The sequence below is a fragment of the Colobus angolensis genome, unplaced genomic scaffold (assembly GCF_000951035.1).
Source record: "Colobus angolensis palliatus isolate OR3802 unplaced genomic scaffold, Cang.pa_1.0 Scaffold51, whole genome shotgun sequence".
Taxonomy (NCBI): Eukaryota; Metazoa; Chordata; class Mammalia; order Primates; family Cercopithecidae; genus Colobus; species Colobus angolensis.
Genome location: NW_012118599.1, coordinates 1,374,394 through 1,401,989, shown reverse-complemented (window position 1 = coordinate 1,401,989; position 27,596 = coordinate 1,374,394).

The following is a 27,596-nucleotide window of genomic DNA, read 5'->3' as shown; positions in this document are numbered from 1 at the left end:
CATTTTCCCCAGAATGAAAAATAATGCCAAAAAGACACCAAGATTATGGTTGTCTGCCAACATCAGGATGCTGAGACAGACTTTCAGAAACAATGCAGTCCCAGGAAAAGACAGTGCCCTGCTTTGGTGTCTACAACTCACAGCAATATGTGCATTTTTCATCAAGCCTCAAGATCCTAAACTAGAACTAGAGCACACTGTTTCTAGAACAATTGTCTTAGAAATTTAACTATGCAATAATTCATTGATTACTACATAATCAATTAATTATATAATTTCTCCGTAACATTACTGGGCACCTTCTCCACAATTTACTGTGGAATTGATATATGTATTCTAAATACAGCATGATAAATTAATGAACACATTTTAAAAGATATGCAAGGTTTGATTTAATAAAGTCTGTACTCTTCCCTCTTGGATGTCAGGTAGGTCTGACTCTGATAGTGTAGTCTCAAACCCCTGCAGAGAAGCAAAGGTAAAAGGCACAGCACTTTAAGGAAGGGTATTCTATGGGCCTTACCTATTTTCTCATTTTTCTGGAAAGTTTTTCTAAGATTAGTTTCCGTGAACTCCTGTGTTTGCAAAATATTGAGGTTTTTTTGTTTGTTTCGCTTTGTTTTTAAAATTTTTAAGTGAAGTCATGAGTGAAATGGATTAGTTAATACTTTAAGGAGATACCTAGACGAAGAACCAGTGAAAAGGTAACAACACTTGAGCCAAGATGAAGGTTATAATTTGTAGTTAAAAGTAAAACAGCTTCAGAACCATTTTTACTTGCCTCACATTTCACCTTAGTAAAAGCATACAATAATATTGACAATTTAAAACATATTAAAGAAACGTACTCAATTACATCTAAGGATTCTTATAAGGAGAGGAAATGGAGAGTAATATAGCTATTCATTATAAGCTAAAATAATCTGCTATGGTCATGACATCTAATTGAATGAACATATTTTAATACATATTTTATATATAATTTATTATTAATTAATCATTATAAATGTTTTGTATAAAGTTATATATATAATTTATGATTAACAGTTTATCATTAGGCCAGAATGTACTACTCTTATCTATTAAATATCAAAAAATAGCAAGCCTGGTATTTTGATTCAACCTACTAGAACAGATCTGTTATGTTTTAGATTTTATAATACAACTTATATCAGTTTAATATTTTTGAAGTATTCATGTTTTTAGGGGCCTACTCATTATATTAACTGAGAGAAAAGTGAATTTTGTATATGCTTATATTATGACACATGTCATATCATAATGGATGTTGAGCTCCTGAAGTTGAGTAAAATACTAGCATTAAAGGGTACCATGCCTGGTAAGTAAGCATGGTTACTTTTTGGTTTAGTAAAAAGCATAATTTTGGTTTAGTAAAAGCATAATTATATTCTTCCTTGGACTCTGCTAGATTTGGAGGATAGAAAATGTCAGTGTATAGTTGATTCTCCTGTGAATTTTATTGACTGGCTGGGGATACTAGATACCTATACATGAAGCAATGAGAAAACCACATATAAAGCTGCATATAGACTCTTGACATCTCTGAGAGAACTGTCTTGAGTTCTGTTTGACCCTCCAGACTGGCAAGAATTTACATTTACAGCAGATGTTATTTTTTACATGGGATAAAAATTGTATTACTTTTAAAAAGACTGTAAATGTGAACATAAGTAGAGAAGTACAGTGCTGGCCAATTCACTCACTAGCCCACACCAGCCTCAAAGCATATGTCATTCAAGTTTATGTTTCACAAAATTACAAGGGAACTTACATGAACTTTTATGTTCTTGAAGAAGGTCAAAACTGGTAATGTAAATAAGAGAATACCTGTGGTTAATATATGGTCAAGCATGCCCTTTAGTTACAGGAATCAAAAGAAGGGGTAGTCAAATATGGTTGGGCTGGTTATTAATTGTTCATGGAAAAAGGAAATATAGATCAGCCTCAGGAGAAATAGGCAGAGAGAGAATTTCATATAGATGAGTTAGCATAACATAGGATTAAAGATTGAAATGAGAATAGTGTGCTCACAGAATAATAAAGAAACCAATGTAATTCAAGCACAAGGTAGACATATGAAAAAATGGAAAATAAGGTCAGAAAAAAAAATTTTCTTTAAAACCATTTTATGCAAAAGCAAACAAATAAACATTAATGTTAATTTGGGAAATTCAGACATTAGGGAACCACTGTTAGTTTTTGGCAAGGTAAAGTAATATAAGCAAATAATGTTATAGAAAGAGTAAACCAACGTTGATGAGCAGAACAGTCTAAAAAGATTAAAAGTTTACAGCAGGAATAATCATTAGGAAGCTCTATAGTGATGTTAAACTGTGGGCAATGGGAAATGAAGAGACATGTACAAGTCTAAAAGATATTTAAATGATATGTTGCCACAACTAAACAATAGATATGATAAAGTAGAGGCAAAAGTGCCGAGCAATTGTTTTTAAGTCAAATTCTTCAAGTATCAGAAACATTCTTCTGAATAAATTTGTAAATATAAACACATTTTATTTATATTTACAAAAATTTCACTCAAATCAATTTTGTATTCTTATATCATATTACTTTCAACCCTTCTTTTTATTGGTCTATAATTTGACATCACTTTTTTTTAACTGAAGGAAGGCAGTTTTTTTTTTTGTAATAACACAAGCCTCATCCTCAGTGATAGAAAGCAATGTTAATATGTAAAGTTAATGTAATACAAAATGGTGTTCTTGATTCAAAGTGTCAACCAGCAGTGGAGAGCAGAGAGGTCATTAGCCAGATGACACATATTAATAAAATTGATAGATTTAGGTCTTTGCTGAAAAATGTGTGTGGAGGGGAATGGGGAGGAATGTTTGCTGAAACATCTGCTCAGCCACAACATCCAGCAAGAGTAATAAGAAATGAAGAGGAAAGAGAGATCTGAAAAAGCATGCATACTGTATGTCTGAAACCTCAGAATCCCTGAGTAAGCTTTTGCTACTTGACTTTAGCACTCTTTCTTCGAGACGACTACTGTGAACTCAGCAGGAATTTAAGACAAAGAGGAATTGGAGAGATGACTTGAAAGGTCTTAACCTGGTAACCAGAAATGATAAATGACATTTCTAAAATGACTGAAGTGTTTCTTCCCAACATTCCTGCAGTTGAGTTGTCCATGATAATGAATGTGTACACATCAAATCTCTTTCCCGCATAGATCAGTCTGTTGATATGTTTCCCAAATTCTTAGGACCTTGCTTGATTGAAATAATAAGAACCCTGTGGCACACTGAGTAAATTATTCACCCATATGTGGTCCGTTATTCCGATCTTGGAAATGGAAGATTCCTCAGAGGAGTATTTTAGGCCCTAGAAAATGTTTTACTTCCTTTGCTCACCATTTAATTGGGCCTTTTGTGAATAAAATCAACACTGCTTAATGTGAGGATGGAAAATCGTACTCTATAAAAGATATTTAAAGAAGAGGATTTCTAAATACTCTAAAAGCAACTGAGCCACTTATTATTGTTTAAGGGACACTTACCTTGATTTTTCAAGTAAATAAATCCCTTAATATAAAAACTCAGAAAAATCTCCCTAAAGAAGAGTTGGATGTGCCTATAAACTGCAAATAAAGTGACTTAGACAAAGCACTTAGAACTATATTTTCTGGATAGATAAAATGACCTGATTCAAATAGATGTTTTTCATGTCATTCTCAAGAGCTCTGAGTAACTTACAGCAAAAAAATCATATGCCCATGACAACAAAAATAGAAAAAAATCAAGTATATATGGAATTTATTTAAAGTAAGGCTTATCTCTCTGTCCATATCTAATAGTAGGGTAAATAGACGACTGAAACTTAGCTTTGAATTATATACACTTATGTCACTAAGAGAGACACCCATTGGGTCAAGCCCTAACTCTTAGTATGAAACATTGCAGAACTAGGGACTGTGAAAAATTAGTTATGACCAAGACCTGACTGTTTTGAGGGTCCAGCCAAGAATTCTAGATAAAAACTTCCTTCATTTTAATGGAATATACCACCTACAAACAAAGAATTAAATTTCATATGTATTATATGCAATATTCTCTAGTTGAACAGATTATCTTACAAATTAATACAGACTATGTACTTTCTCTCCAAGGTGCGAGCTAGTCATCATTTAGATGCCATTTTTACTGACAGTTGATTTTTGCTTTTGCTTAAGTTCGTGGAGAAGGTGCTGCATTATTTTGAATCATCTGCCAGACACCTTCAGCAGGATTTCTCCTTTATGACATCACTAGGTGAATGGGACAAGAAAGAAAGAGTAAAGAGAGCTCAATTGGTAGGACAGAGGGCATCAAAGAGAAATTTATTGTTCCAGCCCTATTGATGCTGGCCACTGCTGCACACAAAGAATAGTGACGTTTAATAAGAAATGTGACCAGAAAAGTAGAGTTAAAGTTCTGGGCACTTGGTAGCGGCCATTAGAATTGAACACAGAGGCTGCTCTGGGAACCCAGTCTTGTTTTCCAGCATCATCCACCCTCTGACCCAGATATTAGCCTGATAAGAAGTAACTGGAAGTCGTCCAGCGGCATAATGAACCTCTCGTGTTTCCACTCAAACACTGAAAATGTCAATCTCATGATCAAGTATAGCACTAGACTTTAGGGTACTTGTTTCATTTTTACAACTGATTAATATGACTTAGAACATCACACAGAACCCATTCCTACATGCATATTAATAAAGTGGAGGCCACATCAAAAGGGAATATAATTAAGGCATTTTAAGCTAGAAAAAAAAGCCAACATTTTAAAGCATATTTTGAATGATGATGTGTTCAAAATATCCTGCAAGTATTATGGAGGGTATATATAAACATTCAGATAAAGGTCATGATGGAACATCAATGGAACTTTGAAGGTTAATATGAAAAATGAGTAAAATGTACAGTAACTTGTTCTCACTAAGAACAAAGGGTCTAAGTTTCCTGGCTATACCAGTGGCAACTCACTCAAATTTCCATATGTCCTTATTACTATACATTCTTTGTTTCCAGTGTTACAGCTGGACTCACAACCTAAATCTTAAATTCATTTGCTAGTAAGCTAAATAACTTATGGCTTAGTGTGAGGATTCATATTTCTTAACTCTAAGCAATGAGCTGTTGCCTGTGGGGATGTGTTAAACTAACATATGAGTAATATGCCTCTGGAGAGTTCAAACAAAGGAGGCGTCTTGCATTCACACCAGGTCCCCCATGTATTTTTCTCATTGCAATTACAGGCAAAATGGTATCACTTTTAAATCTAAACAATAATAAAGGAAAAAGTTTAGGGTCGAGGTGATGAACTGTTTAACAAATTTAATAAAATGAAACAAGCTCTGTGAAAAAGGTAGATTGAAGAGAGAGTTCCTGGTATCATTATTCACTTCTGACAGACCCACCTGGAGTACAGGACGGTACAAAGAGCTTCCTGCAGTGATATAAACTTTTAAAACCTTGATTTAGTTGTCCCTCCAAAGCCGAAATAAGTGTGATAATAAAGTTACTTCCTCCACTTAATATATTTGAAGATTGCCTTTCAAAGAGCCAGCTAAAAAATAAAAACAAATGGATCATTATTTTTGACATACATATTCAAGGAATTCCTTCTATTTTCAAAATACCTTATTCCCATTTAAGATGTTTCAGCCAAGGAACTAGCATACATCTGTCAAAGACAAAATAACAACAGTATAGCTATAGACTTAATGAGCTTTTATTTGAGATTCATAAATCGGCACAGTCTCCATTCTACAGAACAAAATGAGAGCTTCCTCTGGGCAATGGTAGGACATAGGGTTTCTAAAGTGGTGATAAGGAAGCAGAATATAGAAAACAAAAACAAAAACCAACATTGGTGAACATTAGGTTACTTCAGGTTACTTTTTGTAAGAATTAAAGCCGAGGGGAATAGCATATTATCCTGTGGTAGACTAGAATCTCATGTTCAGGAAAAATTGATCTGTTCTGGGATTTATCTGTTTTCTTAATGTTTCAGTTTGATTATGTGGCATTTAACATCAGTAACTCCGTTTGACTTGGCTTGATTTGTTAGGCCCTGGGTATAAGCTCAATCCAAAACAATGGTCTTCCATAATTTCATTTAATACACTCTCCTGATTAGAGATCATATCTAGTGATAGGCCTCCTGTATTCTTCCTAGATAGTGAATGCTCAGTATGAACATCAAAATGATATACATTACCCTGGTCTTCCTGCTATAATTTGATGTGTGTGTGTGTGTTTTCCCATCAGCATTAAATTGATACCATAGATACATGTATGTACAGCATATTTGATGGAATTATTCATTAGAGAATGAAGACTAAATCATTGTCACAACAGTGACTTTGTGAATCTAAGAGGAAGGGCACTGAGAATATATATAAGAGAAGATCCACAATGGATGCCCAATGCATAATTTATTTTATCCATATTACTGTCAAGTGTTGAAACTACAAAACTCACTTTGAACATGATCGAAATAGCTGTGACCCTAGAATTTGATGCTTTTAAAATGATAAAATTAAGTCTCCATTGCAATTGTGATAATAAACCAAAATGTCAGAATAGGTTGGGGACAAGGTGATATTAGATATTAGAAATAAAAAGTTATAGCTGGGCATGGTGTAATCCCAGCACTTTGGGAAGCTGAGGCAGGTGGATCGCCTGAGGTCAGGAGTTGGAGACCAGCCTGGCCAACATAGTGAAACCCTGTTTCTACTAAAAATACAAAAAACTAGCTGGGCGTGGTGGCGGGTGCTTGTAATCCCAGCTACTAGGGAGGCTGAGGCAGGAAAATCACTTGAACCCGGGAGGCAGAGGTTGCAGTGAGCCGAGATGGTGCAATTGCATTCCAGCCTGGGCAACAAGAGTGAAACTCTGCCAAAAAAAGAAAAGGAAATAAAAAGTTATTTAGAAATATATATTTTCCCCATTAAGAAAGAGTTTAATATGCAGCTTTCAAAACTACCTCAAATGACAAAAGCTTAGTATAGACAGAAGCTAGGTAAACCTAAAAAACAAAAGCAAAACAAACAAAAAAACTTTCAGTCTGAAATTAGTCCTGGATTCTTTTATTTTCAACCTTTGTTATGTTTTCTTTTTCTTTGTTTTTTTTTCTTTTTTTGAGACGGAGCCTCGCTCTGCCGCCCAGGCTGTAGTGCAGTGGCCGGATCTCAGCTCACTGCAAGCTCCGCCTCGCGGGTTCACGCCATTCTCCTGCCTCAGCTTCCCGAGTAGCTGGGACTATAGGCGCCTGCCGCCACGCCCGGCTAGTTTTTCGTATTTTTTAGTAGAGACGGGGTTTCACTGTGTTAGCCAGGACCTTTGTTATGTTTTCAAAGTCACGTTAACTTGAAAACTTCATTTACTCATTTGTATAATGTAGATAAGGCTGCCTAATCCACAGGATTCTCAGACAAATGACAGGAGATATGTCAAGTGAAGAAATCTGTTTTGATATATTCCTAACCTTGTTTTGTTTAAGGTAGCTTTAAAAAATATGTACAATAAAAGAGATAAATTAAATGGTTTAGGGAATTAAGATAAATAAAAAGTGGAAACAGGGGAATAAAGCCAAGAGTATAATAAACACTAAATTTATACCATATGGTTCTAAATATTGCTAAGAATAACTTGCAAATTGAAATCTGTGTGTCCTAGCAGCCCAGGCAAACACAGGAAAATGACAATATTTACACATCTGACAGATAAACAGACTAATTATTTAGTTACTATGGTATCATTCTGTAAACTCTAGTTATAATTAGTAGTAATTACTTAAACTTTATTTGCTTTAGTTTTCTTATTCATGAAATGATGGTATTTATACTTGCTGCAAAGAATTGTTGAACTATTAAACTAAGTAATTCATGTGACTGACATATAGTACAATCTCAATAAATGTTAGCTACTATTATTATTCCTAATAACAATAACAGCATAACCACTACCATTACTGATAACATTTTTGCTGCTACTAGCAGGACAGTACTTTATTAGCAAACATTTAGTGAGCATTTGTATGTACCAACACCTTGCTAAAATAGTTATTTCATAAATTCTTTATTCTGTGAATATGTATTGAACATCTACTAGATGGCAGCACTATTCTAGACACAGGAAATGCTTTCCAAACACCATGTTTCTGAACCACATACTCATATTTCTGGTCCTTCTGGAGCTAAAACTCCACTGGAGAAGACAGGCATATTTATCTTTGTTTATTGATAAGGAAACAGAGATGAATAGTCTATGCAAGGGCATATCATAAAGACAGGCAGTGCTGAAACTAGAACTTAAGTTGCTGCTCTCCACACATAAGCACCATACACTGTAATTTGTTTAAGTGTTTTAAGGCTATAATCTCCTAATAATCACATAATTGTTCTCTATTCTCAGTTTTATTCCAGTTTTCCTTCACTAGTCGCATAAACCAGGAAAAGGAAGGATAATGACAATGAAAATGATGAAGGAGAAAGAAAAGAAAAAGAGAAATGTGGGTCAGGCGCAGTGGCTCATGCCTGTAATCCCAGCACTTTAGGAGGCCGAGGCAGGCAGATCACCTGAGGTCAAGAGTTCAAGACCAGCCTGGCCAACATGGTGAAACCCCCTCTCTACTAGAAAAAGTAAAAATTAGCCAGGCATGGTGTGCGCCTATAATCCCAGCTACTTGGGAGGCTGAGATAGGATAATTGCTTGAACTTGGGAGGTGGAGGTTGCAGTGAGCCCAGACCGTGCCATTGCACCCCAACCTGGGCAATAAGAATGAAACTCCATCTCGAAAAATAAGAAAGAAAAAGGGAAATAAAAAAGAAGAAGAGAAAGTGGATAAGAAGAGGAGGAGAAGGAGGAGAAGGAGAGAGATAAGAGGAGGACAAATAATGTGAGGAGGAATTTTGCAGTGTCTCCAAAAGTTGAAGATGTTCACGCAATACTCCAGCAATTTAACTTCTCAATACAGAAAGTAATGAACAAACTAAATGTGCATTAACAGAAGAACAAGTAAAGAATTTTATTTATTCGTTGAAAACTATGCCAAAAAATAAAAGCTAATAACAATAACTAGACACTTGCCTACTACAAGAATGAATCACATAAATATATACAAAAAAGAAGACATAGAAGAGTACATACAGCATCATTCTTTTATAAAGCTATACAACTTGTGCTGTATAAAGAAATAAATTAGTTAATTAATTTAAATTAATAAAAACATAAAAGTTTAAAACCTCACATTCAAGATTGTGTCTATCACTAGCACTATAATGAGGTGTCAGAAAGAAAGGAGAGAGTTATATTTGAGAAGAGAGAGAGAAGGCCCTTCAAATGCATTAGTGATATTGTATCACCATGGTAGGCACATGCTACAATATTCTTTAATACATTATCACATCCTTATATGTACTATATGTTATATATTTTGTAACATTATATATTATAAAATTTATATTCTATGTATTACATATACTATTTAGTATAATATTTTAAAATTTTACTTCTATGAACTAAAGTTTATCTTTCTTGTTTGAATGGAATTCTCCAAACTCATGACTGACTTTAAAATATTTTTGGAAAGACACAGTTTTCATATGTTCAAATATGTCCACTGTATCCTTATATTTTGTTTATAAATCAAAACTTAATAACAAATAAATTCACATTGATGAAAGAATGAGTGAAAGAATCAAAAAATGTCTAAATCATAATATAAAGCCATTAAGAAATAAATTAGAATAATGTCACTTTATTTGGAGAGATTTTCACAAGATATTATTGAGTAATTATTAAAACATACAAATATGGTAAATATGAAACCAGATAAATTGTTGGTGAAAAAAATGGTAACAAAAACTAGGTATTTTTAATTGTATGTATTATAAGCTATTGTACAAGACAGGAAGGAGGGGGAAGCGAATAATAAAGAAAAAGAATGAAAACATTTTTAAAGCTAGCAAGTATTGCATAATTTCTTATGTATACTTAATTTTGTATTTATATGCATTAATGAATTAGAGCAGCAATAGGTTAAAATTTGATCTACTGACCAAAAATGTGGGCCCATTCCGAGTGAAAAAGCAAGTTGCATAGTAATAGATATATTAAAGACTATCTATAAATAACAACAAATGATAAAAATGTTATATATGTGTGTGTGTGCATGTGTGTGTGTGTATTCACACACATGCATAAATAGATATGCTTTTCTGATCAAGGAGAAGTAAGAAATAGGATATACTCTGTAGTTACCCTAGGAAAACGGAATTGGAGAAGGGAGTAGGAAAACAGTAGGGAAAACAACTGGAATAGAGAGTAGGGAAATGAATAAATTTTTTTTTGTATGTCTTCCAATTATTTCAGCCATTATAATAAATACGTATTATATAACTAGAAAACGTCAAATGCAAAAATATCGTTTTGTAAGAAGGAAGAAAATAAAATCTGTTTCCTAGCAATTGTATTTCTGTTCTGATGGCTAAAACAGTCCTTGTAATTTTAAATTTATAAAGGTATTTCACATTCTTCTATAATTTTCTTAAGAAAATAATCAGAATGAGAAAAAAATATAGCTCTTTTAATGGACTGATTAACAATAAGTAATGCAAAATTATGAGTCAATCTGAATGAATTTTTATGGCTGCTTTTAAAAAAATACTGGGTCCATATAGGCATATATATTTATGAGATACATAAAATATTTTGATACCAGCATGCAATGCTTAATAATCACATCATGGGAAACTGGTTAATCATCCCCCTCAAGCATTTATCCTTGGTGTTACAAACAATCCAATTATACCTTTTAGTTATTTTGTTTTTTAAAACTTCTGTTTTAGGTTCAGGGTACATGTGCAGGTTTGTTATAGAGGTAAACTTGTGTCATAGTGGTTTGTTGTACAGATTGTTTTGTCACCCAAGAACTAAGTATTAAGCTTAGTATCCAATAATTATTTTTTCTGATCCTCTTCCCCTTCTCACCCTCCACTCTCAAATAGGCCTCACTGTTTATTATTCCCCTCTTTGTGTTAATATGTACTCATCATTTAGCTTCCACTTAGAAGTGAAAATATGCAGCATTTGATTTTCTGTTTCTGCGTTAGTTTGCTAAGGATAATGGCCTCCAGCTCCATCCATGTTCCTGCAAATAACATGATCTTATTCTTTTGTATGGCTGCATATTATTCCATGGTGTATGTGTACCACATTTTCTTTATCCAATCTATCATTGATGGGCAGTTAGGTTGATTCCATTTCTTTACTATTGTGAATAGTATAGCAATGAACATACACATACATGTGTCTTTATGAAAGAATGATTTATATTCTGTTAGGTATATACCCAGTAAAGGGATTGCTGGGGTGAATGGTAGTACTGTTTTTAGCTCTTTGATGAATTGCCACACTGCTTTCCACAATGACTGAACTAATTTACACTTCCACCAACAGTGTATAAGTGTCCCCTTTCCTCCACAACCTTGCCAATATGTTATTTTTTGACTTTTCAGTAATAGCTATTCTGACTGGTATAGATAGTATCTCACTGTGGTTTTGATTTGCATTGCTTTCTAGTTGTTTTCTAGTTCTGTGAGTAATGTCATTGGTAGTTTGATAGACATAGCATTAGATTTGTAAATTGCTTTGGGTAGTGTGGCCATTTTAATGAAACTGATTCTTCCTATTCATTAAATTATTATTGACTATAGTCCCCTCGTTGTGCTATCAAATACTACATATTATTTATTCTTTCTAGTGTTTTTGTACCCATTGACCATCCTCACCTTCCCCCACTCCCCACCACACATTACCATTCCCAACCTGTGGTGACCATCTTTCTGTTTCCAAGAATTCAAGTGTTTTGATTTTTAGATCCCACAAATAAGTGAGAACATGCAATGCTTGTCTTTCTGGGCCTGACTTATTTCATTTAAAATAATGACCTCCAGTTCCATCAACATTGTTGCAAATGACAGAATCTGCTTCTTTCTTACAGTTGAATGACACTTAGATTGCTTCCAAATCTTGGTTACTGTGAACAGTGCTACAACAAACATGAGAGTGCAGACATCTCTTCAATATACTGATTTCCTTTCATTTGGGTATAAACCCAGCAGTGGGACTGCTGGATCATATGGTAGCTCTTTTTTCCACATCCTCACCAGTGCTTACTATTGCCTATCTCTTTATATCTCTTATCCCATTGATTGATTTGCATATATTGAACCATCCTTGCATCCCTGGGATAAATCCCACTTGGTAATGAAAAAGATCTTTTTAGTGCAGTGTTGAACTCAGTTTGCTAGTATTTTGTTTAGGATTTTTGCATCAATATTTATAGAGATATTGGTTTATAGTTTTTTATGTATCTTTGTCTGGTTTCGGTATCAAGGTAGTACTGGTCTCATATAGAATGAGTTTGAAAGTATTCTCTCTTCTTCTATGTTTTGGAATAATTTGAGTACAATTGGCATTAATTATTCTTTAAATGTTTGGTAGAAATCAGCAGTGAAGCCATTGATTCCTGGACTTTTCTTTCCTGGAAGAGTTTTACTGTGGCTTTGATCTCATTATTTGTTATTGGTCTGTTCAGGTATTGGATTTCTTTATGGTTAAATCTTGGTAGGTTATATGAGTCTAGGAACTTATTAATTTATTCTAGATATTCCAAATTATTGGCATATAGTTACTCATAGTAGCCATTAATGATATTTTTAATTTCTGCAGTATTAGGTGTAATGTCTCCTTTTTCATCTCAAATTTTATTTATTTGGGTCTTCTTTTTTCTTTGTTAGTTACTCTGGCTAAAGTTTGGTCAATTTCATTTGTCTTTTCAACAAACTTTATTTCATTGATCTTTTATATCATTTTCTTAATTTCAAATTTATTTATTTCTTATCTGATCTTTATTATTTCTTCTATTAATTTTGGGTTTGGTTTGCTCTTGCTTTTCTAGCTCTTCAGGATGCATACTTAGGTTCTTCTTTAGTGGACATTTTTCTTCTTTTTTGATGCAAGCACTTACAACTATAAATTTCCCTCTTAGTACTGCTTTTGCTCCATCCCATAGGTTGAGGCATTTTGTGTTTCCATCATCATTTGTCTCAAGACATTTTTCAATTTCCTTCTTACTTCTTTCATTGGCCCACTGGTCATTCAGAATTATATTGTTTAATTTCCATGTGTTTGTATAGCTTCCAAAATTCTTCTTGTTATTGATTTGTAGATTTATTCCATTCTGGATAAAGAAGATACTTGATATTATTTCATTTTGTTGAATATTTTAAGACTTGTTTTGTGATCTAACATATTCTTGAAAATGATCCATGTTAAGAGGAGAAACTCGTGTATTTAAATGTTCTGATAATATTCATTAGTTTCATTTGTTCTATAGTGTAGATTAGGTATAATATTTCCTTGTTAATTTTCTGTCTGGAAGATCTATGCAATGCTGAAAGTAGGGTGCTGAAGTCTCCAGCTATTCTTGCAGTGAGGTCTATGTCTCTTTTTATCTCTATTAATATTTGCTTTATATATCTGGGTTCTCTAGTGTTGGGTTCATATATATTTACAAACAGTATATTCTCTTGCTGAATTGAGACTATCATTAAATTTTGAACTTTATCATTATATAATGACCTTCTTTCTCTCTTTTTACAGCTTTTTTCTTGAAATCTATTTTATGAGGTATACATATACTTAATCCTGCCCTTTTTGGTTTCCATTTGCACAGAATGCCTTTTTTTAATCCCTTATTTTCAGCCTATATGTATCTCTGTAGGTGATGTGTCTTTCTTGTAAGTAACAGATCATTGGGTCTTATTTTCCATCCCTTCAGCCACTCTATGTCTTGATTGGAGAGTTTAGTCCATTTAAATTTAATGTTATTATTGATAAGTAGGGACTTACTCTTACAATTTTGCTATTTGTTTTCTGATCATTTTACACTCTTCTCTTCCTTCTTTCCTGTCTTCCTTTTAGTGAAGATAATTTTCTCTGGTGGCATGCTTTAATTTATTGCTTTTTAGATTTGCTTATCAATTGCATGTTTTTTTATTTGAGGTTACCATGAGGCTTGCAAACACTGTCTTATTACCCATTATTTTAAACTGATGATAACACTGACTGCATAAACAAACATGCAAAAAGAAAACTAATAAAAACTCTACACTTTAACTTTATTCCCCCATTTTAACTTTTTGTAGTTTCTCTTCATGTCTTATTGTACTATATATGCCTTGAATAGTTGCTGTAGTTATTATTTTTTATTGGTTCATCATTTAGTCCTTGTACTTAAGTCAAGAGAAGTTTACACACTACAATTACAGCGTTATGACATTCTGTGTTTTTCTGTGCGCTTACTATTACCAGTGAGTTTTGTACCTTCAGACAATTTCATCTCACTCATTAACATTCTTTTCTTTCAGATTGAAGAATTTCCCTTAGCATTTCTTGTAGGACAGATCCGGTGTTAATGAATTCTTCAGCTTTTGTTCATCTCAGAAGGTCTTTATTTCTTCTTCATGCTTAAAGGCCACTTGCATCACAACTACTCATATATAGGGTAAAAGTTTTGTTTTTTTTTTCCCTTTCTCCGCTTTAAATATGGCATGCCACTCTCTCTTGTCCTCTAAGAGTTCCACTGAAAAGTCTGCTGCCAGCTATATTGGAGCTCCTCTGTATATTATTTCTTTCTTTTTCCTTTCTGCTGTTGGGATCCTTTCTTTGTCATTCTTGGCTGTCAGGAATTTGATTATTAAATGCCTTGAGGTAGTCTCCTTTAGGTTAAATCTTCTGGCTGTTCTATAACCTTCTTGTACTTGAATGTGATACCTTTCTCAAGGCCTGGAAAGTTGTCTGATATTATCTTTTTGAATATACTTTCTATCCCCATCTCTCTCTACCTCCTCTTTAAGGCCAAAGCCTCTTCAATTTGCCCTTCTGAGACTATTTTCTAGATCTTCTAGGTGTGCTTCATTTGTTTTTATTCTTTTCTCTTTAATCTCCTCTATGTATTTTCAGATAACCTCTCTTCAAGCTCACTAATTCTTTCTTTTGCTTGAACTATTCTGCTCTTCAGAGATACTGATGAATTTTTCAGTTACATTTTTCTCCTTTAGAATTTCTGCTTGATTGTTTTTAATTACTTCAATCTCTTTATTAAATTTATCTAATAGAATTCTGAATTCCTTCTCTGTGTTATCTTGAATTTAAGTTTCCTCAAAACAGCTATTTTGAATTCTCTGTCTAAAAGGTTATAAATATATACACACACACACACACATATATGTGTGTGTGTGTGTGTGTGTGTGTGTGTGTGTGTGTATCTTTCTCCAGAATTTATTCCTGGTGCCTTATTGAGTTCATTTGTTGAGGTCATGTTTCCCTGGATTAAGTTGATGCTTGTAAATGTTCTTCAGTGTTTAGGCATTGAAGAGTTAGGTACTTATGGTATAGTCTTCATAGTCTGGGCTTGTTTGTGCCTGTCTTTCTTGAGAAGGCTTTCCAGGTATTCAAAGGGACTTGGTTCCCAAGCCTAACACTGTGGTTGGTGGTCTTGGGTAAGATCTGGAATAATTCTCTGAATTACTAGGCAGAGACTCTTTATCTTTTCCCTTACTTTCTCCCAAATATATGAAGTCTCTCCCTCTCCTTCTCTCTCTCTCTGTCTGTGCTGAGCCACCTAGAACTCGGGGTGTGATGATGCAAGCAACCCTGTGGCCGCCACTACTGGAGCTGCACTTCATCTAACATGAAGCTGGCACAGCACCAAGCTACCTTGCCTTGCCAAGGTCCTTCCCTTCAGCATGGCAAGTTCCCCTAGGTCCTGGGTATGTCCAGAGATGTAGTCTGGAAGCCAAGGATTAGAGAAAACAATCTTTGCAATTTGTCTGATGTTCTATTATACTGTAGTTAAGCTGGCTCCCAAACCAGTATACAAAGTCTTCTTTGCTCTTCACTCCCATTTCCACAGGCAGAGGAGCCTCTCCCTGTGGCTACCACCACAACCTGTCCACAGGGTGTTCTGCCTGGCCACCACCAATTTTTACTTAAAGCCCAAAGGCTCTTCTGTCAGCTTGTGGTGAATACTACCAGGCCCGGGACTCACATTTCAGGGAAGTAGGCTCCCTGCTGGCCCAGGGTAGGCCCAGAAATGCTGTCCAAGAGCTTTGTCCTGGACTTGGGGACCCTCACACCCTGCTTGTTGCTCTACCCTACTGTGGCCAAGCTGGAACCTAGGGTGCAAGGAAAAGTCACCTTTACTTTTCACTCTGCTTTTCTCAAATAGAAAGAGTATTTCACTATAGCCACAACAACTGCAAATGTGCTGGGTCTCCCCTAAAGCCAGCAAGTCTAAGAGCCCAGTTCCTGCAGCATACTCCTTCAGTATCACTGACGGTAATTCAGAGCTCAGCTCTGTAGTCAGCACGTGATAAATCTTGCCAAGACTGCATCAGCTTCATGTCAGATGAAGTGCAACTCCAGTAGTGGTGGCCACAGGGTTTCTTTCTTTAAGGCAGTGGGTTTCCATTTTGGCTGAGGCTGTGTCTAGAAATGTTACTTTTAAGCTATGGCCTAAAATGGGACCTCACAACTCTGCCCAATGTCTTATCCTACTGTCACTGAGCTGATATCTAAGATACAAACACAATCTTCTTTACTCTTCATTCTCCTCTTCTTAAGCAGAAGAAAGGAGAAACTTTCCTTGCTAAGAGCTGCACTGCCTGGGGGTGGGGGAGGAATGGCACAAGCATTTCCTTAGCTGTGCCAGTTGGTTTCTCCCTAGGTCATGGGCCATCCTAGTTCACTGGCTCTAAGCCCAAGCTAGGACGAGGAGCTGCCTAGGAATTGTAGTCCTTATGACCTAGACTGTCCTTCAAGTTTACCTGGGAACCCAAAGCACTTCAACCCGTGGTGGCAAGGCTTGCCAAGAAACTCAAGTTATGACTACTGGGATAGGTGATGTTCTTCTGACTAGGTCTGGTCGAATGTTGTCTCCATGTACAGGCGCTGGCTGAGCTTAGCAGAGCTCTACTTTCTGCTGTGAGAGAGCAGCACTGAGTTCAATGTAAAGTCTCTGAGTCACTCCACTCTCCCTTCCCAATGTGCACAGCTTCTCTCTCTGGGCCATGTGACTGCAGGGGAGATGAAGGAGGGGTGATGTTGTTGATTCAAGGCTGTCTCTCCTGCCCTCCTCAATGACTCATTCAGTGATATGAAGTTAAAACCAAGTACTGTGATTGCTCACCTGATTTTTGGTTCTTATGGTAGTCCTTCTCTATCTGCAGATAGTTGTTAAAATTTGGAGTTCCGTGGTGACGGGGAGGGGAGATAAGTGGTGTGTACTTTTATTCCACCATTTTACTCCATCCCCTGAATGAATTTTTGATCAGTCAGGTTTCTTATGCTTCTAATAAGAGATCCATTTTTGTGACTTTCTTCCATCTATCTCTTATAAAATCTTTTTTTTAGCCAAGAGGACTTCAATGTTGTCATACCACTATTCGTTCATCAATATCAACACTCATGAAAAATCTGGTAGACATTTGTAGGTAAATAAAAACTGATTTTGAACGTATAATGTCTGGATATTGAGAACTCTGCATTTACACAAAATTTAGACACTTTAGTTCATTATGCAGACAACATTTTAAGGAAAAAAATAAACCCTAAGAGAATAAACTGCTGTGAGGATAAAGAATACAATGTTCTCCATGAGATAGAAAACAGGTATCAGTGTCTGTGCTGAGGAACTCCTGAATGATTCTGTGGTTCCGCAGGTGGTTCATCAGATAATTTGGCTTGTCAGTGATGTCCATGTTCTGCAGTTTGTCTAACATTGTTCCTCTTTCACAGAACTTGAAACTCATACAGCTCAAGGCCAGGGAAATTTCATGGCCTTCCCAAGTCATATGCAAATCAATCTTTTCTGTAAATTTTGTCTACTTGGGAAAACAAGGGCTGCCTTTGTCTTTCTTTCTAGAAATTCTCTACCATAAAAAGAAGAAAACATCCGTGAAAAAATTGTCAAATTAACAGTGGATCTTGGATTGTTACTTTCCAGGACAGATTTTAACACACATGTCTTAAATAGCTTCTTATTTATCTGTTTGCAAATGTGTTGTTATTATTTGCTCACCTGAAGAAACAACTAGTACATTCCTTATTTCTTTACCTACTTGTTTTAAATAATTATGGCTTGATTCTAAAATCACCATTCTTTCCCAAAATGGTGATTGTAAAGGAAAAATGTTTATAGGGAAATAATGAAATCCATATCCAACTTTATTTCTAAAGTCCATATTATATCATTACCTTTTCATCGCCATATTAAAAAAACAAAAAAGTAGCTTTCCAAAAGTTCATACCATTCAGCTTCTTTGTTTCTTTTATGGCAAGAAAAAATTTCTTAGCTACTAACAAAAAAAGTTCCTCCCCAGTATTCTTCTTGTTGTATACCAATAATCTTCCTGTGAGACAAAGGTCTTCAACACTCCAGGGCAAGAGCAAACACAAAAATGAAATAATTTTAAGAAGTCAGTTAAATTTTAAAGTAGATTTTATGAAACCTAGAACAGGAAAAAAATTTAAATACAAAACAGTTTGGATTTTCAAGAGGCAGATCTTTGAGAAAAAAAATATTTTTTATTACCAAATGACCCGCCTTCAAATAATAATGAAAACTTCAAACTACCCTATAGGTAGAATTTATATCATAAAAACAGGACTAGGAAAAATGTATGATATCTAAAATAGACAAAGACAATCCACTTTGAGGAAACAGAAAATATTAAAATGATGAGAGATAAAATTAAGTAAACCTTTTCGAGAATCTCTAAGAAGATACTTTGCTCCACATCTCAGCAACAGGCAGAGCCCTTGAGGTATTACCAGTAGGAACCCTGGACCAGGTCAATGGGAACCCAGAGCAGAGCAACACTTCCTAGTATGTGTTCTGGGAAGCCCCTGAGGAAGAGCTAACACCCTAGAGAAGTTCCACGTCCAGCATAGCACCAAAGTACCTGATTACAAATGGGACACAGTCCGTCTAAGTAAAGAGAAGACCTGTGTTAACCCTCCCATTCCCCTGGGGACTTAAAAACAGTGTGAAGAAAGACTTGAGAATGTTTCATATCCCAAAATAATTATGTTGGGTTTGATATTGAGATGAAGCACCCGTGGAGATTTCTTATGGTGGGGAAAAGGGCAGTATCTTAATGATGAGCATGGCAAGATGGGAATCATCATCTAATTATCAGCTTGGGATCATCATTTGAGTATCAGCTAAAGAGGGTAAATGCCAACAACATAAGGCCAACCACCTAATCATTCATTTCAGCAAAAGCCTACATAAGAAAGTACTGATAATTGTGAACTAAAAATGTCTTCCCCAGATAGTAAATATATATAATCCTATGAAAGGGATGGAGGAGGAGACTGAACTGACTGAATTTGACTGAATTAATAATGAAATTTTTTGAACACTCACCAATTTAACTATGTTTGTCTTATAATAATTATATATTATATAAATATGTATTATATAATTTATTATTACATTAAACTTTCTGTTGCTGACTCAATAAGGACTTAAAGTCAAAATTTGAAGTTATTCATGAAAATGAAGAACATTATATTTTGCACAACAGAATAAGTTGCTTATGAGCGTATATCCACCATAACGTCATCTATCGACTAACTCTGGTTCGTTGAAGACTAGCACGGAGTACTATCTTCCTGGCAACTAAAAGTTCCGCCATCTCCTAGGTGATTTAAACGCCATTGAAGATGATATATGCAATAGCATAGCTTATCAGTTGTTTGACTTCTAGTAAGTGCTTAATCAGCAGTTACTGTCCAAACTGGTACCTGGAAAACAGCAGGATAGCTCATCTCTGAAATATTACATTGAAACATTATATTGGTCATCACAACTTCTCATCCTTCAGCTTGCACATATCACTTTATCAAATTTCTTCTTCTCTGTCAACCCTTTCCAGGATTCATTTCTTACAATATTCACTTTAGACTCTGTAGTTAAATCATGTAATCAACTCTCCTCCTCATAACCTTAAATGAGGTGTTCTGTGGCCTTGCAATGATCCATTCAAAAAACCCAGTCATGATTCAAGTGGTGAATTTCTCTTGCACCTACACATACAGGCACTGAGCACTGTTGGAGAAAATTTTAAACCACATAGATTAGCCATATTATTAATTTCTTTTCTCCAGCCTAAATTGAGTCCTCAATTCTGCTGATTAGTATTTCTCGATTTCCCAAATAAGCTATGTTCACAATTCTCTACAATGTATTTTCAACCTACTCTACTTTTATCAAATCTCTGATCTTTCTACTTATTTTACTTTAGTAGATAGACTTTTCTTCTACTTACTAGAGAAAATATATTCTACCAGTGAAAAGTTACATCAATTTACTCACCAAACCTATTCACTTACCTTAATACATATGTATTATTTCCCCCAACCTCCATCCCCCTCCTGTTACAATTAGATAGAACTCCTTATTTTAATGTAAATCCCCTCACGTATACTATGGCTCTGTGTCCTCTCTTTTATAATTTACATTTCTACTGGATTCTTCCCATCAACATTTAAATATGTTGCAGTATTTCTTTACAATGATAAATAGATGATAGAGAGATAGATGGATAGGTAGGTAGGTAGATTGGTTGGCAGATAGATAGATAGATAGATAGATAGATAGATAGATAGATAGATAGATAGATAGATAGATATCCTGCCTCCATCTCAAATTTCATTACAAATACCACCCTAACATATCAAATGAAATATGTATTGACTCTTTCTCCACTTAATTACCCACATTTATTCCTCAGTTCACTAAATCTGTCAAACACCTTCATACTTACCAACACTTCTTTATACTATGGTCTTGGCAAAGTTTTCTACAGCTTATCTTTGCTAAATTATTGAATTACTTTTAATTGTTATCTTAGGTGACCTCATTAGGTGAGAACATTTGAAATATTTAACAATTTCTTCTTATCAGAAACATCTACTCCTATATATTACCCTCTCCTAATTTAATTTCTATTTGAACTCTCTCCTGGTTACACATTGATCATCCCTTGATATTTGCTGAGTTCATTTCTAGAGATCATTTCTTCTTAATCTCCCAAGGTAGTCTCATATATTCTCTTGATTTCCATTCATATGCACATATTGATAATTCCAAAATAATATATCTATCCAAGATCTCTCTACTAAACTTACCATTTAGAAACCCAACTTCCTACTGGGAATTTTTTTCAATATCTCATTAGAATCTCAACTTTAATATATTCAAAAAGTTTCATTTCCAAAGATGTCCCTCCTACCTCACTGAATAACATCATTACTTAACTCATTTCACAAGTCAGAAATCTAGATATGTTTTACCATACCCTCCTCCTAACATAACCCTAAGTTTCTCCAGATCTGACTTTATGGATTATGGTGAAAATTTTAGACTACACTCTCAGAATTATAGGAAACAATTGTGAAAAGACAATGTGTTCATCAATATCTATCTTTTTATTTTTCTTCCTGATCACACAGCTAAGCATATAACTAACTAACTTACCAGGTGGAAATTATAGGCACCATTCACAGACCTGGCCACATAAACATCTTGTGTACTTCCCTCCACTCCTTGATATCTCTCTTTTTATCCGTCTGCCAGCCAGATCCAGAAGACCCAGTGGAAAGACATGGAGTCTCTGTGGGGTAGTGGAGCCACAACAAAGAAGGAAACTGGGTCTCTGAAACACCACAGTGATACACTGTGTATCAATTGTGGTACACTAAGAAATAAACTATTGTTGTGTTAAACTATTGAAGGTTTCTTTTTTTCCCCTAAAACAAGCAGTTTATCCATTGAAAGTTTCTAAACATAGTAATAACACAATATGATTTCAAAGACTGCTGACTTTTCTGTGTTGAGAAAAGGACTAGAGGGCAATGGGTGAACGTTGATGAAGGGACACCAGTTAAATTTTTATTGCAAAAATCTGGGTAAAGAAAAATGGCTAATTTGACACTGTATTACTTGTGGCAGTGGTGAGAAGTGATCAGATTCTGAATGTATTGTGAAAGAAGAGACCACAGAATTTGCTGATGAAATAGATATAAAGTGTAGGATGTACTTTGCCCACTTTTTATGGGTTGTTTGTTGGTTTTTTTCTATAAATTTGTTTAAGTTCCTTATAGATGCTGGATATTAGACCTTTGTCAGATGCATAGTTTGCAAAACTCATTCTGTAGGTTGTCTTTTCAGTCTGTTCATAGTTTGCTTTTGCTGTGCAGAAGCACTTTAATTTAACGAGATCCCATTTTGTCAATTTTTGCTTTTGTTGCAATTGCTTTTGGTGTTTTCATGATGAAAGCTTTGCCTGTACCTATGTCCTAAATGGTATTACCTAGGTTGTCTTCTAGGGTTTATATAGTTTTGGATTTTACATTTAAGTGTTTAATCTGCCTTATTTTTTGTGTATTGTATAAGGAAAGGGTCCAGTTTCAATCTTCCACATATGGCTAGCCAGTTAGCCCAGCACCATTTATTGACTAGGGAATCCTTTCTCCATTGCTTGTTTTTGTCAGGTTTGTCGAATATCAGAGAATTTTTAAGTGTGTGATTTTATTTCTGAATTCTCTATTTTGTTCCATTGGTCTACATGTCTGTTTTTGTACCAGTACCATGCTGTTTTGGTTACTGTAGCTCTATAGTATAGTTTGAAGTCATGTCCATTGTAGCACTATTCACAATAGCAAAATATGGAATCAACCTAAATGCCCATCAATGATAGACTGGTTAAAGAAAATGAGGTGCATATACACCATGGAATACTATGCAGCCATTAAAAAAGAACAAGATCATATCCTTTCCAGAAACATGGGTGGAGCTGGACACCATTATCCTTAGCAAACTCATACAGGAATAGAAAACCAGATACTGCATATTCTAACCTATAAGTGGGAACCAATGATGAGAACACATGGACACATAGAGAGGAACAACACACACTGGGGCCTTTTGGAGAGTGGAGGGTGGGAGGAGGGGGAGGATAAGGAAAAATAACTAATGGGCTTAATACCTGGATGATGAAATAATCTGTACAACAAACCCCCATGACACAAGTTTGCTTATGTAACAAGCCTGCATTTATACCATGAACTTAAATAAAAGTTTTTTTTAAAAAGTGTAGGATTTGTGACGAGGGGAATTAATAAAAATTCTAAAATTCTTGAGCTCTCATTTACAGAGCTGAGGATAAAAGATTGATTTGAGAGAGGATTGATAGGACTTGATAATAGATGAGATTTTTATGGATCAAAATGCCATCTGGACTTAATCTTCTCTCTTTGTCGGCCTTCCACCTTGACAGTCTATTCTCACTTCCAAGTAGAACCCCAGGCAAATTCTGTTTCAATGTCTTAGGTTAAATTCTACATAAAATGGTTGCTCTCTTTTGCTAATACTCCCAACAAAAATATCATCTCTGATCCTAAATTGAATAATGTGCCCAAACCTGAAACAACATCCTCTACCCCCAACCCAACGCAAATACCATTGGGAGTGAGATGGGAATGTGTTGTGGGGCTTGGGCTTCTGTCACGTGGGCACAGAAATAGAGTCATTCCTCTGCAAACCCCATGGGCTGAGATTTGAGAAGCGTTGTAGTATTATGGGTATGTGGGATACATATATCTAAAGAAGGTTAATGGATATGGGGAACCCAACAATAATGACAACAAAAATATATAAAACCTCTTTATTTCAATAATCTACCATAGGGAGTGAACACGGTATATAGCAAAATCATTTCTTTATTCAACAAATACTTTTGTTAGGTATTGGGATATTTTCTGGTAATAAATGATAAGCAAAAATAGATGTTCTGTATTTTCATAGAGTTGAATAATTCAAAGAAGAAGAGAGACTTGAACAAATAACTCACTAAGCAAAGTATAATTATAAACTTTGTAGGTACTATGAAGAAACAAGCATATTCTAGGATACAATATCAAAGCACAGTGACCCAGACTGGGGCATCAGAGGATCCTCTATGAAATATGTGAAGATCATTCTGACTTCAGTGTGGAGAATGAACTGAAAGAGGGGGCAGAGTCTGTATATGTAGACAAATTAAAAGGCCATGTTAGCAATCTAAGTAGAAGTTAATGGTTGATTTAGCATAATGTTACCACAAAATGAAGAGAAGGAGACACAGGCAATGGATATTTATGAGAAATACCATATCATATATGGGTGGATATAGGTAACAAGAGAGAGAGAAAGATCAAGGGTTACTCCTAGGTTTTTAGCTTATGCAATTGAGTGGACAGAGATGTCATTCCCTGAGAGAGAGAATACAAGCAAAAAACCCCAGAAAATTAAGGCTGGAAAGAGCAATAATTTTTTGTTAGATGCATAATTCAGTAGAATATATAACATGGGCCCTAACTAAAATCGTTTATGACTCCATTGGGTATAGTCTCAAAGATTCTCTGGGTTGAAAATTAAAATTTATTTCACCCTTCTCACTCTTTGTCTCCCTGAAGGACAAATTGCCCTGCAGAGATGGAATCAGAAACATGTGTCTTAAATGTCAAAATGAATGTCAAAAGAAAATAACTGGCATAATTGCTTAATTGCTAGCTGTCACGCAACTGAAGGAAGGAAATGCAATTAGAATAAGGTGATTTTTCTAGACTTCTCATATCTATCATACTTTTCCTTTTACTGTTCAAGAGGTGTATGTAAAGTATAATTTTTCATTGGCTTAATTATATGTTTAAAATTCTCATGTTTTCTGATGTGTTCATTTATTTCTATTTATCCTGAAGTTCTACAGACATGTATCTTTGTTCTTCACTTTATGCTGTGTTCAGCACTAAGTTATTCCTTCCTGAATACAACCGAGAGGAAATTACCCTATCATATCCTCTAAACATAAAGTTACCAAAGTATTTCCCACTTGAAATGTCAGTCTACACTGTAGCTGCAAGATCAGTTATAAATCTTCTTGTATTTTCGACATATCAACACTCTGAACACATGCCAGAAAACTACAGAAGTTTGGGATTCATTGAATTCACTACTTCCACAGAGTGGAAGTCCAATGAGATAGAGGTGTCCAATGAGAGAGAGGTTTCCAATGGGATAGAGGGATAATTATACTACTAAAATAAATACCTCCTTCAGTGTTTTTATCCTGGCTAGATCGTCTTCAAATTCGGGAGAGAGTCAACTCAATAATTGGTCTGTGAGCTGAATTATCTAATTTATGCACCTCACACCCCTGCCTTACTGGCTAATATTTAGTGTTTTCCAGACTCTGTCTATGGTTTCAGAAAGACAGGGAAAAGCCAGGTACAATCATTTTATGTAACTTTTATTTTACTTTCATGGGTAAATATGCAGGTTTGTTATACAAGTAAACTCACATCACAGGGTTTTTTTGTGCAGAGTATTTTGTCACCCGGGTACTAAGCCTAGTACCCCATAATTATTTTTTCTGTTCTTCTCCCTCCTCCCACCTTCCACTCTCAATTAGCCCTAGTGTCTGTTTCTCCCCACTTTATTTCTGTGTGTTCTCATCATTTACCTTCCACTTATAAATGAAAACATGTCGTATTTGGTTTTCTGTTCCTGTGTTTGTTGGCTAAGAATGATGGCCTACAACTCTATCCATGTACCTGTGAAGGGCATGATCTCATTCTTTTTCATGTCTGTGAAGTATTCCATAGTGTATATGTACCGTATTTCCTTTATTCAGTCTATCACTGATGGACATTTAGGTTGATTCCATGTCTTTGCTATTGTAAATAATGTTGCAATGAACAAACATGTCCATGTGTCCTTGTGGTAGAATGACTTATATTCCTATGGGTATATACCCAGTAATGGGATTGGTGGGTAAATGATGGTTTTGTTTTTAGCCCTTTGAAGAATTGCCACATTGCTTTCCACAATGATTGAACTAATTTACACTACCACCAATGGAGTATAAGCATTCATTTTTCTCCTCAACCTTGCCAGCATCTGTTATTTTTTGACTTTTTAATAGCAGTCATTCTGACTGGTGTGAGATATCTCATTGCGATTTTGATTTTCCCTAATGATCAGTGATATTGAGCTATTTTTCATTTGCTTGTTGACCTCATGAATCTCTTCTTTTGAAAAGGGTCTGTTTGTGTCTTTTGCCCACTTTTTAATGAGGTTATTTTTATTCTTGTATATTTAAGTTCCCTATAGATGCTGGATAGTAAACCTTAGTCAGATGCATAGTTTGCAAATATTTTTGCTCACTCTGTAGGTTGTCTATTTACTCTGTTGATAGTTTCTTTTGCTGTGCAGATTCTCTTAAGTTTAATTGGATCCTATTTGTTAACTTTCACTTTTTTTGTGATTGCTTTTTGCATCTTCATCATGAAATTGTTGCTAGTTCCTATTTCTAGAAGTCTATTGCCCAGATTGTCCTTCAGAGTTTTTATAGTTTTGGGTTTTACATTTAAGTCTTCAATCCATCTTGAGTTTAATTTTGTATATGGTGTAAAGAAGGGATACAGTTTCAGTCTTCTGCATACGGCTAGCCAAGTATCCCAGCATCATTCATTGAATAGGGAGTTCTTTTCCCAGTGCTTGTTTTTGTCAGCTTTGTTGAAGTTCAGATGATTGTAGGTGTGGGGCCTTATGTCTGGGCTCTCTATTCTGTTTAATTGGTATACATATCTGTTTTTGTATCAGTACCATGCTGTTTTGGTTACTGTAACCCTGTAGTATAGTTTAAAGTCATATAGCACAATGCCTCCAGCCTTATTCTATTTGCTTAGGATTGCCTTGGCTATTTGAACTCTTGGGTTTCACATGAATTTTTAAGAAGTTTTTTATTCTAGTTCTGTGAAGAATATCATTGCTAGTTTGATAGGAATAGCATTGAATCTGTAAATTACCTTGGGCAGTATGGCCATTTTCATAATATTGATTCTTACTATCCATGAGCGTGAATTGTTTTTCCATTTGTTTGTGTAATCTCTGATTTCTTTGAGCAGTGGTTTGTAGTTCTTCTTGTAGAGATCTCTCACCTCCCTGATTAGCTGCATTCCTAGGTATTTTATTCTTTTTGTGGCAATTGTGAATGTCTCTTGGCTGTTGTTGGTATATAAAAATGCTAATGATTTTCATATGTTGATTTTGCATCCTGAAACTTTGCTGAAGTTGTTTATCAGCTGAAGGAGCTTTGGGGTTGAGACCATGAGGTTTTCCAGATATAGAATCATATTGTCTTGAAACAGGGATAGTTTGGCTTCCTTTCTTCCCTTTTGGATGCCTTCATTTTTTTTTTCTTAGCTGATTACTCTGGCTAGGATTCCCGATATTATGCTAAATAGGTGTAGTAAGAAAGGGCATCCTTGTCTTGTGCTGGTTTTCAAGGGAATTCTTCCAGCTTTTGCCCGTTCAGTTTGATATTGGTTGTGGGTTTTTCATTGATGACTCATTATTTTAAGATATAATCCTTCAATGCTAGTTTACTGC